Source organism: Schistocerca cancellata, chromosome 1, assembly GCF_023864275.1.
Source record: "Schistocerca cancellata isolate TAMUIC-IGC-003103 chromosome 1, iqSchCanc2.1, whole genome shotgun sequence".
Taxonomy (NCBI): Eukaryota; Metazoa; Arthropoda; class Insecta; order Orthoptera; family Acrididae; genus Schistocerca; species Schistocerca cancellata.
This window is the reverse complement of record NC_064626.1, coordinates 533,644,358-533,661,226: the sequence shown is the minus strand read 5'-3', so window position 1 is coordinate 533,661,226 and position 16,869 is coordinate 533,644,358.

Here is a 16,869-nt window from a genome sequence, read left to right as displayed (position 1 = left end):
CCAACAGCATTCACGGAAGTTTTGAGTTTATGACATGTCGCAGTTTCTGCAGAGTGTCTTCATCGCTCTGCGCGTTGATTGTGGTTCCATGCTCGAGAAACTCGACGAGCAGAGGGCCCCTGCAGTCACAGAAGAAAGTCATCGTGACCTCACCGGAACTTGTGTGAACAGCTTTTGGGAGAGATGTGGGATGTTTCCTCCGTTGGATTTGCCGTTTGGCCTCGGGCTATCGGAATGCTGCGGGACGGAATCATCTCGTTGTACTATAAAGCCCGCCTCCACGCTGCCAGTAGCACGAAGGCTTTGGTTGGGAAGCACTTCAATATCCTACGTACAGCCTGAATCTTTCAACGTCTGTTTTTCACATTATTGGCGACCTGAAGAAAGATTTGCGTAGACATCAGTCTCAGTCGAACGAGGAAGCGCAAGAGTGGGTACGGTACGGATCTGTAAGCGGCCGACAGCGTTCTACAAAACAGGAATTGACCGTCTCTTCGCCCAGCGGGATAAATATCGATACGTGTGTGGCGATTAATGCTGAATGGGACCATTCCATGGGTCCGTTGTGTCTCATTTTCAGTTTTCATTTGACTGCCCCTCACAGTTAAGATATCTGTATGAACACGACATTGCAGATTTGTACCTGGACGATTAATATGAACTTCTTTTCAAGAAAGTTTCTTCAAAAATATCTTTGTGAGATAAAATGTGTATTTTAGTTGAACAAAACGCTTCCAAAAGCGTTGGCAGCGGCCGATTTATATAAGTTGAGATGTAATGCACTCTCCCTCCTGGAATATGCGACCGTAAACACTGCACAAGGACCCTGCAACTCATGGACGATTTGAAGTACTGGCAAGTAGTTCTGCTCATGACTTTGTTATAAACCGGAGGGACTTCCTTCTCAGTGTCACTGGATTAATTACTGAGTGAGTGATTCAGGAAAAAAATTAAAGGAAAAGGGAGTAACTCCATAGCGAATATGTCAACTGCTGGCCAATACCAATAGTGTTTATTTCTAAAATATACACAAAAAATAAGAAAACATTACATTGCACAACACGACGGAAAAACCGAATAGACAAACATATAAACAAATGTTTACAGTTTCAGAGAAGTTGGATGTTTAATACAGGAGAAAGAGCTTAAGAAAATGAGTAAGTCAATAACGCGTTGCTGCTCTCTGGTCCTTAAGCAAGCAGATATTCGGCTTGGCATTGATTGAAATGTTTGTTGGATGTCCTTCTGAGGGAGTGCTGGGGACCCTGCTGGCCTAGACAAGATTCCGCAAGCAGCAGAAACGCATGCCGTGTGCAGGCGGGCATTATGTTGCTGAAATGGAAGCTCACCACGAATTGCCAGTCGGGAAACAGAACTGCACGTAGAATATCGTCCACGTACCGCGTGACAACAGAATGGGTTCTGAGATTGAAATGGGATCCGAGACCATCAGTCTTGATTGTCAGGCCTTACGGCCGGCGAGAATCAGGTTGGTACGCTACCGCTATCCGGGGTGTGGTCGGACACGTCTTCGGTCTGGAATCTCATTGACTGGAGCAGAATTATCTTCAGTTGAGCTCCGATGACCACCGAAGACGTGCCTGGAGACGCCCTGAATAGTGGTGAGATACCAACACCCATCACATGGCCCAACAACGAGGAGTGATGGTCTTGGGTGACATTTCATTTCATAGAAGAACCCCTTTGGTTGCCAGCCGTGGTACCCTTACAGAACAGCGGTACGTCGACGATATTCTACGCCCCGTTTTGTTGCCCTTCACAGCAAGTCATCCTGAACTTACACAGGGTTATTTTTTCCACCGTGCACAAACTCTAGGGATTCAATCATACGGTGTTACAGAGACTGCGGTCTAATACGCGCTATATCATGCAGCCACAGTATGTGTTGAAAATGGTTTCATTTGCCTCTACGCATGGGTATAAGCGCCGTATGTTCTGTCTCACAGTCGGCCGCGGTGGTCTAGCGGTTCTAGGCGCGCAGTCCGGAACCGCGCGACTGCTACGGTTGCAGGTTCGAGTCCTGCCTCGGGCATGGATGTGTGTGATGTCCTTAGGTTAGTTAGGTTTAAGTAGTTCTAAGTTCTAGGGGACTGATGACCACAGATGTTAAGTCCCATAGTGCTCGGAGCCATTTGAACCATTTTTCTGTCTCACACCTTCACATCGGCCAGGCTGCATCCGAATAGTGTCAAAGGTAGTATGAATACAGTGCTCCAGTGTCTCCACATCTGGAATGAGCTCTGCATACACGATACTTTTGAGGTGGCTCCATAACCACAAACTGCATGGGTTGAGATTCGGTGAACGAGCAGTCCATGTATCTGGACCCACTCGTCCTATGCATCGGCATCCTGACATTAACGGCTAATTGGGCTGGAGCACCATCATGTAGCAGCCACATAATCTTTCGAATCATCAAGCAGGGGAGCAAGGGAGGCAAAGTCACCCGCAAGAAACGCCGATAATTCCGGCCTGTTAAGCGACATGGAAGGAAGATTGGTCCCAAAATACGGTCGTCATTTACCCCGGCCTACAATTCCGACTATCGATGCTGATGATTCACTGTCACGATACCGTGGGGGTCCTGTATATTATCCCACAGATGACTGTTCTGAAAGTTGAAGTTACTACTCCGCGTAAAGGTGGCCTCATCTGTGAATAGAATGGATGACACAAACAGCGGAATCGTGCTTGCCTGGTGAAGAAACCAGTGACAAAACTGCTCCCGGTTTTGAAAGTCTGTCGCTAGTAAGCCCTGCACGTACTGTAAGTGTAAGGGTAGTAACAGTTGTCATGGAGAACGTTCCACATGGTGCTCCAGCTTATCCTATACCGGCGGGTCAATGCCTGGTCGGCTGGTCCCGGCGGAGGTTCGAGTCCGCCCTCGGGCATGGGTGTGTGTGTTTGTCCCTAGGATAATTTAGGTTAAGTAGTGTGTAAGCTTAGGGACTGATGACCTTAGCTGTTAAGTCCCATAAGATTTCACACACATTTGAACATTTGAAAAATTGCCTGGTACTGACGCGGCTGTCGCCTTCCATAATGTTAGTCACATATTCTTCCAGGTCCGGTGTCCGAACAGTTCCGGTACGTCCTTCATGACTTCCTGCTTCCTGAAACGACCCTGTCTCATACAAACAGCGAAACACTGCTGCAAACACTGAATGCTATGGTTGTTGTCGGCGGGGATAGGTCTCCTGATACAACCTTGCTGCCCCCCGCCCGTTGCCATTTGCCTTTCCGTAAGTAAACACCATGTCGACAAGCTCTCAATTCGAATACGGAATCAAGTGCACAACGCTTTATCACGTACATTACGAGGTGAGTCAGCAAGAGAAGTGAATCGGACACAATACTACCAATGACTATGGCAGGAGAGGGTGCTAGAGCATGAGGTATGAGGAACAGTACCACCCTCTAGGACGAAATCATACATTCTGAAATTGTGGCTGCATGGTACAGCGCGTATTAAGCCGCAGTCTCTGTAACAAAGTATGATTGAATAAACGGTCTCTGGCATGGAAATCTTGCACTTACGGACTTAAGTTCATTAGACCTTTTTTGTTCCGATTTAACTCATCGATCAATCCCTAGAATCTGTACAAGGTGGAAAAAAATCATCCTGCATTTCGGCAAGATAACGCCCGCCCGCACACGGTGTGAGTTTCTACGCTTGTCTTCGTGTTTAACAAACACTACCTTGGCCAGAAATGTCGCCGGATCTCTCCAATTGAGAACTTTTGGAGCATTATGGACAGGGTCCTCCTACCATCTCGGGATTTTGACGATTTAACACACCAATTGGACAGAATTTGGCATGTTATCCCTCAGGAAACCATCGAACAACTTTTCAATCAGTGCCAAGCCGAATAACTACTTGTATAAGGGCCTGAGGTGGACCCACGAGTTATTGACTTGATCCATTTGTGAAGCTCTTTCTCTTGAATAAAGCAGCTAAGTTTTCTGAAATTGTAATTATTTGTTACTCCCATACATCTACCTCACATCTACCGATTTACATCCCATTCGAATAATTGCTTCATTATGCGTCCTCTTTTCTTTTTCTTAGAGTGGATGGCGTTTAAAAATTAGTAAAGCTTTAGTGTTCTCGTGGTGAAGGAGGAAAAGTCCCTTATGATATACTGCCTAGTACTGCTAGCTATTAAAACTTCAAAGCTAGGAAAGATAACAAGTAACGAAATTTTATTTATTATGCGTATACCGTACAGTACGGAGAACGTGTGATTAAATTTATAGGTGATACGTTTCCTCCACGCTACTTTGTCCTGTGCAAGACGTTTCATCTGTGCATAACTACAACAACCTACAACCTTTTGAACTTGCTTACTGTAGTAAAGGAGGTGACCCACAATGGTGAGGTAACCATGAGAACGAAACCGAATAAACAACGAAAGGGTAACGCTCTACGTATCGGAGTGTGGAATGTCAGAAGTTTGAACGTGGTAGGTAAGGCAGAAATTCGGAGAGGTAATTTAAAAGGCTCAGTCTCGATACAATGGGAATCAGTGAAGTGAAATGGAACGAAGATAATGAGTCCTATCCAACAATATCATAAAATGGTAATCGAGAGTAGGATTTGCTGTGCATAGGAAAGTGGAATAGAGAGTGAATTACTGTGAACAGGCCACTGATAAGGCATTTCTCCTCAGAATCGACAGCAAACCAAATACAACAAAAGTGGTTCAGGTATACATGCAGACGTCACACGTGGGTTATGAAGGGAGAAAGAGTACTAGAAGACTGAATGTGTAATTCAGCATGTATAAGGATACGATAATTTAATAATCGTGGGGGTGGAGGTTGTAACGCCTTAGTAGGAGAAGGAGCAGACGAAGGAGTTACGGGAGGATATGGACTTGGTAGTACGAATGAGAGAGGAGAAATATTAACTAAGGTTTGCAATAAAATTCAGCTGTTTGTAGCGAATACACTGTTCGAAAATCACAAGAGGAGCATGCATACTCGGAAAAGGCCAGGAGACACGGGAAGGTCCCAACTGGATTACAGAATGGTCAGAAAGAGATTCCGAAATCAGGTATTAGATTCTGAGGCGTACCTAATAGCAGATATAGACTCGGACCATAATTTAGTAATACAGTAGAACACGGTGAAACTCGAGGGACTCATGCGGAAGAATCAGTGTGGAAATAAGCAGGATGCGTTTGAAGTTCTCAGAGACTATAGACATTACAATAACGAATAGCACAGTACGCACTTCAGTTGACGAGGAATGGATATCCCTAAAAGGAGCACTGGCAGAAGTTGGACAGACAAGCAAACGTACAAGGAAGGTAACGGCAAAGAATGTTTGGGTAACAGAAGAAATATTTCAACTGATCGAGGAGAGAATCAAGCACAAAAATTTACAAGGAAATTCAGGAATACAGAAATATGTCACTTACGAATGAGGTAAATAGGAAGTGCAGCAAAGCCAAGACTAAATGGCTCCCACAGAAATATCAAATCGAAAGACATGGTGTCGGAAATACGGAGTCAGCTTACATAAAAGTTACACCAAGTTTCGGTGAAATGAAAAGTAAGATCGCTGACGTTAAGGGTGCAATGGGAATTCCACTGTGAAGAAAAGAGTGGATGGGTGGAAAGAGTCATTGAAAGCCTCTCCGAAGGGGCGGAGTTGTCTGATGACCTGACTGAGGAATGAAGTGGAGTCTATGTGGAGGACATAGGGGACTGAGTGTTAGGCGGAGTTAAGTGTTCTACAAGACTTGCGATCAAATAAGGCAGAAGGGATAGATAACATACCTTCGGAATTTCTGAAACCATCGGTGAAGTCGCAAGCAAATGTCTATTTAAGTCTGTGTATAGAATCTTTGAGTCTGGAGCCACACCATCAGACTTCTGGAAAAACGTCATTCACACATTTCCGAAGATATACAGAAGAATAGAAAAGTCAGTTGGGAATGTATTAGATGATCAGTTTGAGTTTCGGAAGGCAGAGCACCACAGAATCAATTCTGACGTTTCGGTTGATAATGGATGCGAGACTAAAGAAATATGAAGATATATTCATTGGATTTGTCAACCTGGAAAAAGAATTGGATGATGTAAAGTGGCGCAATACGTTGTAAATTCAGGGGAAAGAATAGTCTGCCATTGGGAAAGACGGATAATATACAATATGCAGAAATACCAAGAGGGAACAATAAGAGTGGAAGACAAAGACCGAACTGCTCAAATTGAAAAAGGGCAAGACAGAGACGTGGTTTTCGCCCGTGCTATTCAATCTATACATCGAAGAAGCAAAGAATGGGATAAAAGAAAGATTCAAGAATGGATTTAAAATTCAGAGTGAAAAGATGTCAATGATAAGATTCGCTGATGACGTTGCTATGTTTGGCAGAAATGAAAACTTCTGTTGTTCTGTTGAATCGAATGAACAGTCTAATGAGAATAGATTATGGATTTAATGTAAACCGAAGAAAGACGAAAGTAATGAGGAGTAGAAGAAATGAGATTAACGATAATTTTACTATCGATATTGGTGACCACGATGTAGACTAAGTTGAGGAATTAGGTTACCTTGGAAGCACAATGACTCATGACTGACGAAGTAAGAAGGACATAAATGCAAGTTAACACTGGTAAGAAGGGCATTGCTAGCCAAGACATGACTGCTAGTATTAAACGTCGGCGTTACTCCGAGGAAGAAATTTCTGAAAATGTAAGTTTGGAGTACAGCGTTGTATGGCAATGAATCATGAATATTGGGAAAACTGGAACAGAAGAGAATCGAAGAGTTTAAGATGATGAACTATAGAAAGACGCTGAAAATTAGGTGGACTGGTAAGATGAGGAAGGAGGAAGTTCTCCGCAGAATCCGCGAAGAAAGGAACGGCAACGTGTTAAGCCATTAGAGGGATCCGTAGAGGATAAATACTGTAGACGAAGACAGAGACAGGAATTCCTCCAACAAATAACTGACGACGAAGGGTGCAGGTGCTACTCTGAGACTGTAGTAAAGTCTTTGTCTCCGTCTACAACTTCTACTGACCACACTTCACTCCATTACCAAACTGGCGATTTCTTAATGCCTGAGGATTCTTTTAGTGAAATTGTGGCATCAATTTCCTTTTTATCACAAAGTCGATTAAGTGCCTCTTCATTAATTATTCAAATTACCCATCTAGTTTTCAACATTCATCACCAGCACCACATTTTAAAAGCTTCTATTTGCTTCTTGTCTAAACTGTTTATAGTCCATTTTCCACGTCCGCAAAAGGCTTTGCACCAGACTCCAGAAAAAGCTTCTTAATACTAAAATTTATATTCGATGTTAACAATGTTTTCTTCTTCAGAAATGCCTTTCACGTTATTGTCAGTCTGCATACTATAGTTCCTCTACTTCTGCTATGATTAGTTATTTTGTTGCCCTAGAAACCAATCTGACCTGCTGCTTTTATTATCTCAGTTCATAACATAATTTCCACAGCATCCCTCGATTAAATTACGTCGCAATCCATCACCCTCATTTTACTTTTGTTGATATTCATCTTATAAACTATTTCAAGTTATTATCCATTCCGTTCAACTGTCCTTCCAAGTGCTTTGCTGTCTCTAACAGAATTACGATGTAATCGCTAACCTCGAAGATTTTATTTCTTCTCGCTGAACTGCAATTTCCGTTCCATGTTTCTCGTTTGTTTCCTGTACTGCTTTCTTAATGTAAAGGTTGAATGCTATAGGAGAAAGGTTACAAAGCTCTCTCATTCCCTTCAAAATCCTGCTCCCTTCAATGTTCCTTCGACTGTTTTAGCTGCTGTCTGCTTTCTGTTGTAGTTGTAAATAATTCTTGACTCCCTGTATTTTATCGAAGCTACCTTCAAAATTTCTAAGAATGCAGTCCTGCCCACAATGGCAAAGGCGTTCTCTAGATTACAAATGCCAGAAGCATAGGTTTTCCTTTATTCTATCTGTCTTTCAAGGTAAGTTATAAAGTCAGCATTGCGTCACGTGTTCCTAAATGGCTACCGGTTAAAATCTCGCTGCCGGATAGCTTTTTGCCCATTACGTGTGTCTTTTTTTGATTCATCAGTCTTCTGACGCGGTCCACCATAAATTCCTCTCCTGCACCAATCTGTTCGTCTCAGAGTAGCACTTTCAACCTAAACCCTCAATTATTTACTGTATGTATTCCAATCTCTGTCTTTCTGTGCAGTTTCTGCCCTCTACAGCCCCCTTTAGTACCATGGAAGTCATACCTTGATGTCATAACAGATGTCCTATAATCCTGTCCCTTCTCCTTGTCACTGTTTTTCGCATACTCCTTTCCTCTCCGAATCTGTGCAGAACCTCCTCATTCCTTACCTTCTCAGTCCACCTAATTTTCAACATTCGTCTGTAGCACCAGATCTCAAATGTTACAGTTCTCTTCTGCTCCGGTTTTCGCAAAGTGCATGTTTCACTACCATACAATGCTGTCCTCCAAACTTACATTATCAGAAATTTCTTCCTCAAATTAAGGCCTATATTTGAAGCTAGTAGACTGCCCTTGACCAGGAATACCCTTTTTGCCAATGCTAGTCTGCTTTTAGTGTCCTCCTTGCTCCGTCTGTCATTCGTTATTTTGCTGCCTATGTAGCAGAATTCCTTACGTTCATCTACTTCGTGATCATCAATCCCGAATTAAGCTTTCCCTGTTCTCATTTTTGCTAGTTCTCATTAGTTTCGTCTTTCTTCGATTTACTCTCAGTCCATATTTTGTACTTATTAGACTGTTCATTCCATTCAACAAATCATGTAATTCTTCTCCACTTTCACTCAGGATAGCAGTCTCATTGGCAAATTGTATCATTAATATCCTCTCATCTTTAATTTTAATACCAGATCCGGCAGCAGCGGCGAAAGACTACATCCCTTTCTTACAACCTTACACACTTCGTTCTTGGTCGCATCATTGATATCCTTTCACCTTGTATTTTAATTCCACTCCTGAACCTATCTTTTATTTCAATCATTGCTTCCTCGATGTACAGATTGAAGAGTAGGGGCGAAAGGCTACAGCCTTGTCTTACACCCTTCTTAATACGAGCACTTCGTTCTTGATCGTCCACTCTTATTATTCCCTCTTGGTTGTTGTACATATTGTATATGACCCGTCTCTCCCTGTAGCTTACCCCTACTTTTTTCAGAATCTCGAACAGCTTGCACCATTTTACATTGCCGAACGCATTTTGCAGGTCGACAAATCCTGTGAACAGGTCATGTTTCTTTTTTTTTTTAGTCTTGCTTCCATTATCAACTGCAACGCCAGAATTGCCTCTCTGGTGCCTTTACCTTTCCTAAAGACAAACTGATCGTTATCTAACACATCCCTTTTCCATTCTTATGTATATCATTCGTGTCAGAAACTTTGATGCATGAGCTGTTGAGCTGATTGTGCATAATTCTCACACATATCGGGTCTTGCAGGCTTAGGGATTGTGGGGATGATATTTTTCTGAAAGACGGAAGGTATGTCGCCACACCAACTCGAACAGCCATTTTTTTGTCACTTTAGCCAGTGATTTTAGAAGTTCTGGTGGAATGTTACCTATCCCTTCTGCCACATTTGATCACAAGTCCTCCAAAGCTCTCTTAATTTCTGATTCTAATACTGTATCCCCTATCTCTTCTAAATCGAGTACTGTTTCTTCTTCTGTCACATCAGACAACTCTTCCCCCTTATAGAGACCTTCAATGTACCCCTCCAATTACAGTCCCTCTCCTCAGCATTTAACAGGGAAATTCCCGTTGCACTCTTAATGTTGCCACCTTTACTTTTAATTTCATCAAATGTTATTTAGAGTTTCCTATATGCTGAGTCAGTTCTTCCGACAATCATTTCTTTTTCGATTTCTTCAGATTTTTCATGCTGCAATTTCGTCTTAGTTTCCCTGCACTTACTATTTATTTCATTCTTTAGCTACTTGTATTTCTGTGTTCCTGAATTTTCCTGAACATTTTTGTACTTCCTTCTTTCATCGATCAACTGAAGTATTTCTTCTGTTATCCATGGTTACTTCGCAGTTACCTTCTTTGTACCTACGTTTACATTCCAGCTTCTATGATTGCCCTTTTTTGAGATTATGTGAGAGAGCTAAAAGCTACCAGACTGAAAATGAACAAGGAAATCTTAAGGAAACTGCTCCTTCATAGGCTTTCTCGCTACTCACAGTACCCCACAGCACAAGGGCGAAGATCTTATGATACTGAACACGTGATAGGTGTTTTTTGTCGTCGTAATTTTTGATTTTTGAGAATATACAGTTTTATTTACGGAACTGTGACACTGAATATTTTATTAAGTGGGTTTATTTACTCGTCCAGTCCAACTGCTTCATTTCGAGGAAGGAATTTTGTTTTGACGGTTATTTGATTAGGAAAGGCAAAGGTGGACATTTGAGGACGCAAATCAGAAGAATATGTGCGTGAGGGAGGACTCCCCAGACAAACTTCTACCTGGACAGTTTTGTTTATGAAATCAAAAGTGTGCGTTGTCATGTAGTAGCAACACCTGATGTAGTTTTGGTGATCGTTTTTCATACATTGCGACCGATAAGTGTCTCAGTTGTTGGCAACAAATACCGGCTGCGATGGATACACCCCTGGGGAGGGATTCGTAGCGTACAACACCGTCACCAGATTCAAAATGTAACCTGTCCTCTCTGACCTTTTCTCAAGTGTATTTCTTTTGTTAGGGCTCAGCGATCAATTTCTTCTTAAGAAGTTATCATGATGATATCATATTTTACCGTCAGTAACAATATCGCATATGACCGCTCAGTGAGCGAACTGATGACGTTTAAGCAAAAATGCAGTAACAGTCACCCGTTTCTGTTGCTTTGAAGTAGATCATGCAGATTTTTTTACATCCGACTTCTGAACCTTGCCTACTGAGTGCGTATGTCGCATCAGTGTTAATTCGTCGCAGTTAATCATATATGTCAATTATCGGTACTTCCTGAACATAGAAAATCATTTACGTCGGAACGATCTTTCTTGGAGCAGGAAAATCCTTTTCCCACGTGATTTGTCTGATAATACTCGCCCCACACACGACACTAACTTCAGTCCTCTATTAAACCCAAAGCGAACAACATGTCGCAAGTTTTGCTCCATTTTCGACTTGCGACTCTATGTTATAATGCTTGTGCAACGTTCATAAGTCAATTCGTAGCTGCAAGAGAAATAATAGAACTCCAAGTAAGAAAATGACTCATAGTCACCTACGCATGTTTTGTAACTGCACGGTGTTCGCATCGAAGTGGCGGTCGGCGTCTCAAGAGGCAGGTGGCCGGTGGGCGTTGCCGGGTGAGGAAACTCTCGAGCGTAAAACTGTTCCGATACTGACACAGCCACGAGCTCTTTCGCTAAACGTTTTGTTATTACTGATGGGTTAGAAAGTGTAACGAATTATCTTTGAGGTATCTTCAGACTGACAACCTAATAGGCAACCGAAATGCGGTTAAAAGAATGAAAGAAGTAGTCCGGTGGAACTCACGACTTTGCGTCACCGTTCTGCGGCGTTTACCACTAGACCAGGAACATAGCGCAGCGCTCTGGCCTCTCGAGCAAAACACAACACTTACTCCTGACACTTCTGCATCTAAAACGTTGCCAGATCGTACAGATGGCCGAGCTTACAGTTCCGAGTAGCGGCCAGATTTATTGACCACTTACGTGAACGACTCGGATTTATTATTAGTCTCTGCGACGGCCGACCTGTGGCCAGGTTTTATGCCAAAGAGTGTACTTTCACCTTCAGCAATTAAAATCGAAGTGCAGCTGTCAGATGTTTAGACTCCATGAAGATTGCTGAGACGACTGTCTCAGTCGAATGATGTTAATCCCTTTTTTTTTCTTGAAGAAAGACGAAAGTATCCGTACTGAGTAGTGCACCCAGTTCAGTATGCTTGGCCTTGATTGTTAAACAGGAACTGGAATTACGAGTAATGCAATAGGTGAGACGTGTACGCAATTTTAGGTCTAGTTTGACGAGTTATTCTTATTTACAATTTTACAATCAGTTCGTACATTTTCTCTGCATTACGCGGATACAAACTGGACTTGCTATGTTGCGAACGCTACGCACCAGTGTTTTCATATTTTCTTGAGATGAGTGCATGCGGTTTTCATACTGTTCCTCTCGTCTGTCTATATTAAATTCTGCAGGCAGCTTAAACCAATAACTGGAGTATCTGTACTTAATGGTGAAACTGACACAAGGGAAAACGATACCGCGAACAACAGATCAATCGATTGACGGATTACGTCCCGCTGCAAGTGGCATCCAAAGCATTTGAGGAAATAACAAGGCGAAATGGCATCATAATCAAGCTTATACATCACAAGCAGATCTGGTAATGTTCTGTTACTTTTTCTCGTTGAAAGTTCAATTTTAGCTCGTTATCTGTCTTCGGATTACAGAATACTACTGCTCAAAAATCTGTGAGTACACTGAGGTGATTAAAATCATGGGATACCAATACGCACATTTACAGATGGCGGTAAACAATGCATAAAAGTGCAGTACATTGGAACTGTCATCTGTGCTCAGATGATTCATGCGAAAAGGCTTCCGGCATGATTACGGTCGTACGACAGGAACTGACAGGCTTTCAACGCGGAATGGAACGCATGGGACAGTCCATTTCGGAAATCGTCAGGGGAGTCAGTATTCCGAGATCCGTAGTATGAAGAATGTGCCGAGAATATCAAATTTCAGGCATTACCTCACACCACGGGAAAAACAGTGGCTGACGGTTTTCACTTAAAGAACCAGAGCAGCTGCGTTTGCGTAAAGTTGTTAGTGCTAACAGGCAAGAGATACGGTATGAAATAACCATAGAAATTGACATATTCGCTAGGATAGAGCGGCGAATTTTGGCTTTAATTTGCTATAGCAGCAGACGACAGACGTGAGTGCCTTTGCTAACAGCACGGCATCGAGTGCAGCGTGTCTTCTAAGCTCTTGATCACATAGGCTGGACCCTAGACGACTGGAAAAACCATGGACTGGTCATATGAATCCCACTTTCAGCTGGTAAGATTGTGGTGAGCTACGAGTGCGGCGTAGACCCCACGAAGCCATGGACCCAAGTTGTCAACAAGGCACTGATTAAATGGTTCAAATGGCTCTGAGCACTATGGGACTTAACATCTGTGGTCATCAGTCCCCTAGAACTTAGAACTACTGAAAACCTAACTAACCTAAGGACATCACACACATCCATGCCCGAGGCAGGATTCGAACCTGCGACTGTAGCAGTCGCGCGGTTCCGGACTGAGCGCCTAGAACCGCGAGACCACCGCGGCCGGCGCACTGATTAAGCTGGTGATGGCTCCTTAATGGTGTGGCCTGTGTTTACATGGAATAGACTGGCTCAATTACTGGAAATGATTATGTTGGGCTACTTGGAGACCATTTGCAGCCCATCATGAATTTCATTTTCTCAAACAACGATGGAATTTTTATGAACGACAGTGCGCCATGTCACCAGACCTTAATTGTTCGCGATTGGTTTGAATAGCATTCTGGACAAGTTGGCCACCCAAATCGCCCGACACGAATCCCATCCAACATTTATGGGACATAATCGAGAGGTCAGTTCGTGCACAAAATCCTTCACCGGCAGCACTTTCACAATTAGGGACCGCTATAGAGGCAGCACAGCCAACGGCCTTGACGCAGTGGTAACACTCGTATCCGTCAGATCACAGGGGCTAGGTTTGGCTAGCACTTGGGTTGGTGACAGCCCGTGTTTGCCGAGTGCTGTTGGTAAGCGGCGTGATCTCAGCCCTTGTGAGGGCAATTGAGGAGCTGCTTGACTGAGAAGTAGCGGCACCGTCACGAAAACTGACAAGACAAGGGAGAGTATTGCGCTGACCACATATCCCCTCGCATCGGCATCCACATCCGATGATGCCAAAGGACTGAGGATGACACGGCGGCCGGTCTGTACCGTTGGGTCGGTGTTTGTTTGTTTGTGTACAGCCAGCATGGCTCAATATTTCTGCAGGGTGGTTCCAGCGACTTGAGTCCGTGCTAAGTCGGGTTGCTGCACTACAGCGGGCAAATGGAGATCCGACACGACCTTAGGAGGTATCCCACGATTTTTATCACCTCAGCGTATATCCTTATAAGAAAGTCAAGCGTTAAGTAGTGAGTTACATGCCCAGCGGTAATCAAATTACACTATATAATATTTAATTTTTATGAACAATTCTGAAGTTCACAATCTGAAATCCTAAGCTGCAGTGGAAACTGAGTAAACATTTTTTCTTCATTTGTGCTAGTATCTGTGAGAAATACTTGGCAGGTGGAGCAGAGGTGGCGGCTGGAAAGGCCGAGCGCCGAAATATTGTTACACTATATAATATTCACATACATATAATTCATATAATACCTGCAGTGGTCGAGCGGTTCTAGGCGCTTCAGACCGGTACCAAGCGGCTGCTACAGTCGCAGGTTCGAATCCTGCCTCGGGCATGATGTGTGTGATGTTATTAGGTTAGTTAGGTTGTTCTAAGTCTAGGTGATTTATGACCTCAGATGTTAAGTTCCATGGTGGTTAGAGCCATTTTGAATCCCTGCACAAGAAAATCTCACGCCAAGAGTTATTAATCATTATACCTACAATGAACAAAAACAGCTTTAACAGTCAAGAGAGCAAGCGTTAGTGTGTTTCTTGCATTTCAGTAATGGAAACGGTATCAAGAATAATGAATAATGGTACATGATTATAATCCGGAGTCTTCCTAACACATAATAGTTGGTTTCGCATGGCAAATTGTACCTGTCCGGTGATGCCTTTAAATTGAAGTCATCTAAGCAGTTAATAGTTGGCTTAAAATGACAGCTCATACTTTCTGTACATACACTTTGCGACAGTCCTGAAGAAGACCGATAGGAAAAAGACTGTAGTTTGGAATATAAAGAAGGCATTTTAGGCCTAAATTTAAATAGTTCACCTGTCAAGACCTTTCGCGAGATATACAGTTAAATGTTAAACATGCGTTTCACAGGCGTGACAAGCAACATTTGTTTACAGTAATGGGGAAATGACCTGTTAAACTGTACAAAAAGCCCCTTGAGTGCAGGGTCACAAACGGCCAATGATGTTTACGGGATTCGACGCCCCACATATTTTCTACCATGCAGCCACAATATTAGCAGCTAATGGCAACAGAGGACGAGACTAGAGGTATCCAATGGCGGTGCTTGGTAGACGATTAACTCGCAACAGTGTTACAGCGTTAGTGGTGTTCATAGAAAACGAAGCAATGTCAACAATAAAAACAGTTGCAGAAGTTGACATTTCGTCAGAAAGGAACGAAAGGAATTTCACAGAGTGATGACGAGGTGTCAGACGAAATATTAGCATTTCTGCAAGATGAATCAGTGGAATGTGTAGTGTCGTATACGCTCAACTGTGCAGACAATGTACATGAGGAATACAATTATGACGATACGTGCTTAACAAGTGAAAGTGATAAGATGCCGAGCCATGTAGTTTATCATCCTTGTCGGACAGGGAGTCACAAATCCCGTCTCCAGTGAAATGTAGTAAAGGACAATCGTTGTCCATGAAGCAGGTAGTAAACATAATTAGATACAGCTTAGTAGAAAAACAATTATGAACAGATTTCGAATAAATCCACAGCAGTATGGCGGTGTAATGAATAAGAAATGCTATGGATATTCAAGAGAGGACAAGGCGACGTTGTTACAAAAACTGGTGTTTGCGCGTTTCAATGATGCTCTATACAATTTACACGATGTGCATGATAATAACCTACTACATTATGCACATGAAATTGCTCGCGACAGATTACAGTGATTTCAAGGGAAGCAGTGGATGGTTGCACAACAAGAAGACATTGGAAGACATAAGGTAACGGAAATTTTAAACAAGGCGTCAACGTGACGATGCACAGCAAAGTGCAGAATCGGCCCGAAAATTTGTAGACGAGATAAACGAACTTATCCCATCGTTCAGAAAGGAATTTATTTTCAACTCCGAACAATCCGGATTTTAAGAGGAAATGCGTATGTATCAAGATTAACTACCATCGTGCCTTAACGCTTTCGTATACGATTATGCTGACTGTTAATCCGGCTGATAAATTGGCCAGTTTATTGTGCTGCGACGAGTTGGAGGTGCTTCGCCCCGACAATTCTCTCACCTGTGCGTGATCTTGCAAGGGCAGTAGGGAATATTTACGTCACAGCAAGCAAGAGTAGGAAAATGAGTGTTAGAGAAACACAGTTATTGTATGAGCATCCGTGTTGGCCAATATCTGGTCAAAAAACTTGCTTTTGCTTGATTCCTGGTCTGCGTGGAAAAATAATAACAATTTAGAGCAAAGTATCCCTCCTGAAATGTGGTAGCACTACAATTCATACCTGTGGATAAATTCAGCCTCTGGATGTTAGTATTTTACGAGGTACTATCTGCACCTGTGCGTTAAAGGATAGCCTGTTCCACGATAAGCTCTACGACAGACTGTTTCACTTCCGTTGCATGTCATCACATCCCATCAGTTGTCATCGCCCCGTTACACCAATATGATTCTATATGCATTATTTAAGAGTGGATACCTAGCTGAAGGTCCTGCACGATTTGTAACTCCCATTGAATTCGCTTCGATTTTGATGGTGCGGACCTCTGAGATCACTGTGGCGCTCCATTTTTGATTCGGTGTTCATGATGCAGGTTAATAGTTCCTTTTGAACATTTCTTGAATGTCGACGATGTCCATTTTGTGAAGTGTAATACGTACATCTCCTACAAGGTCGATCTGTGCAGCTCGCAGGACACATGTTCC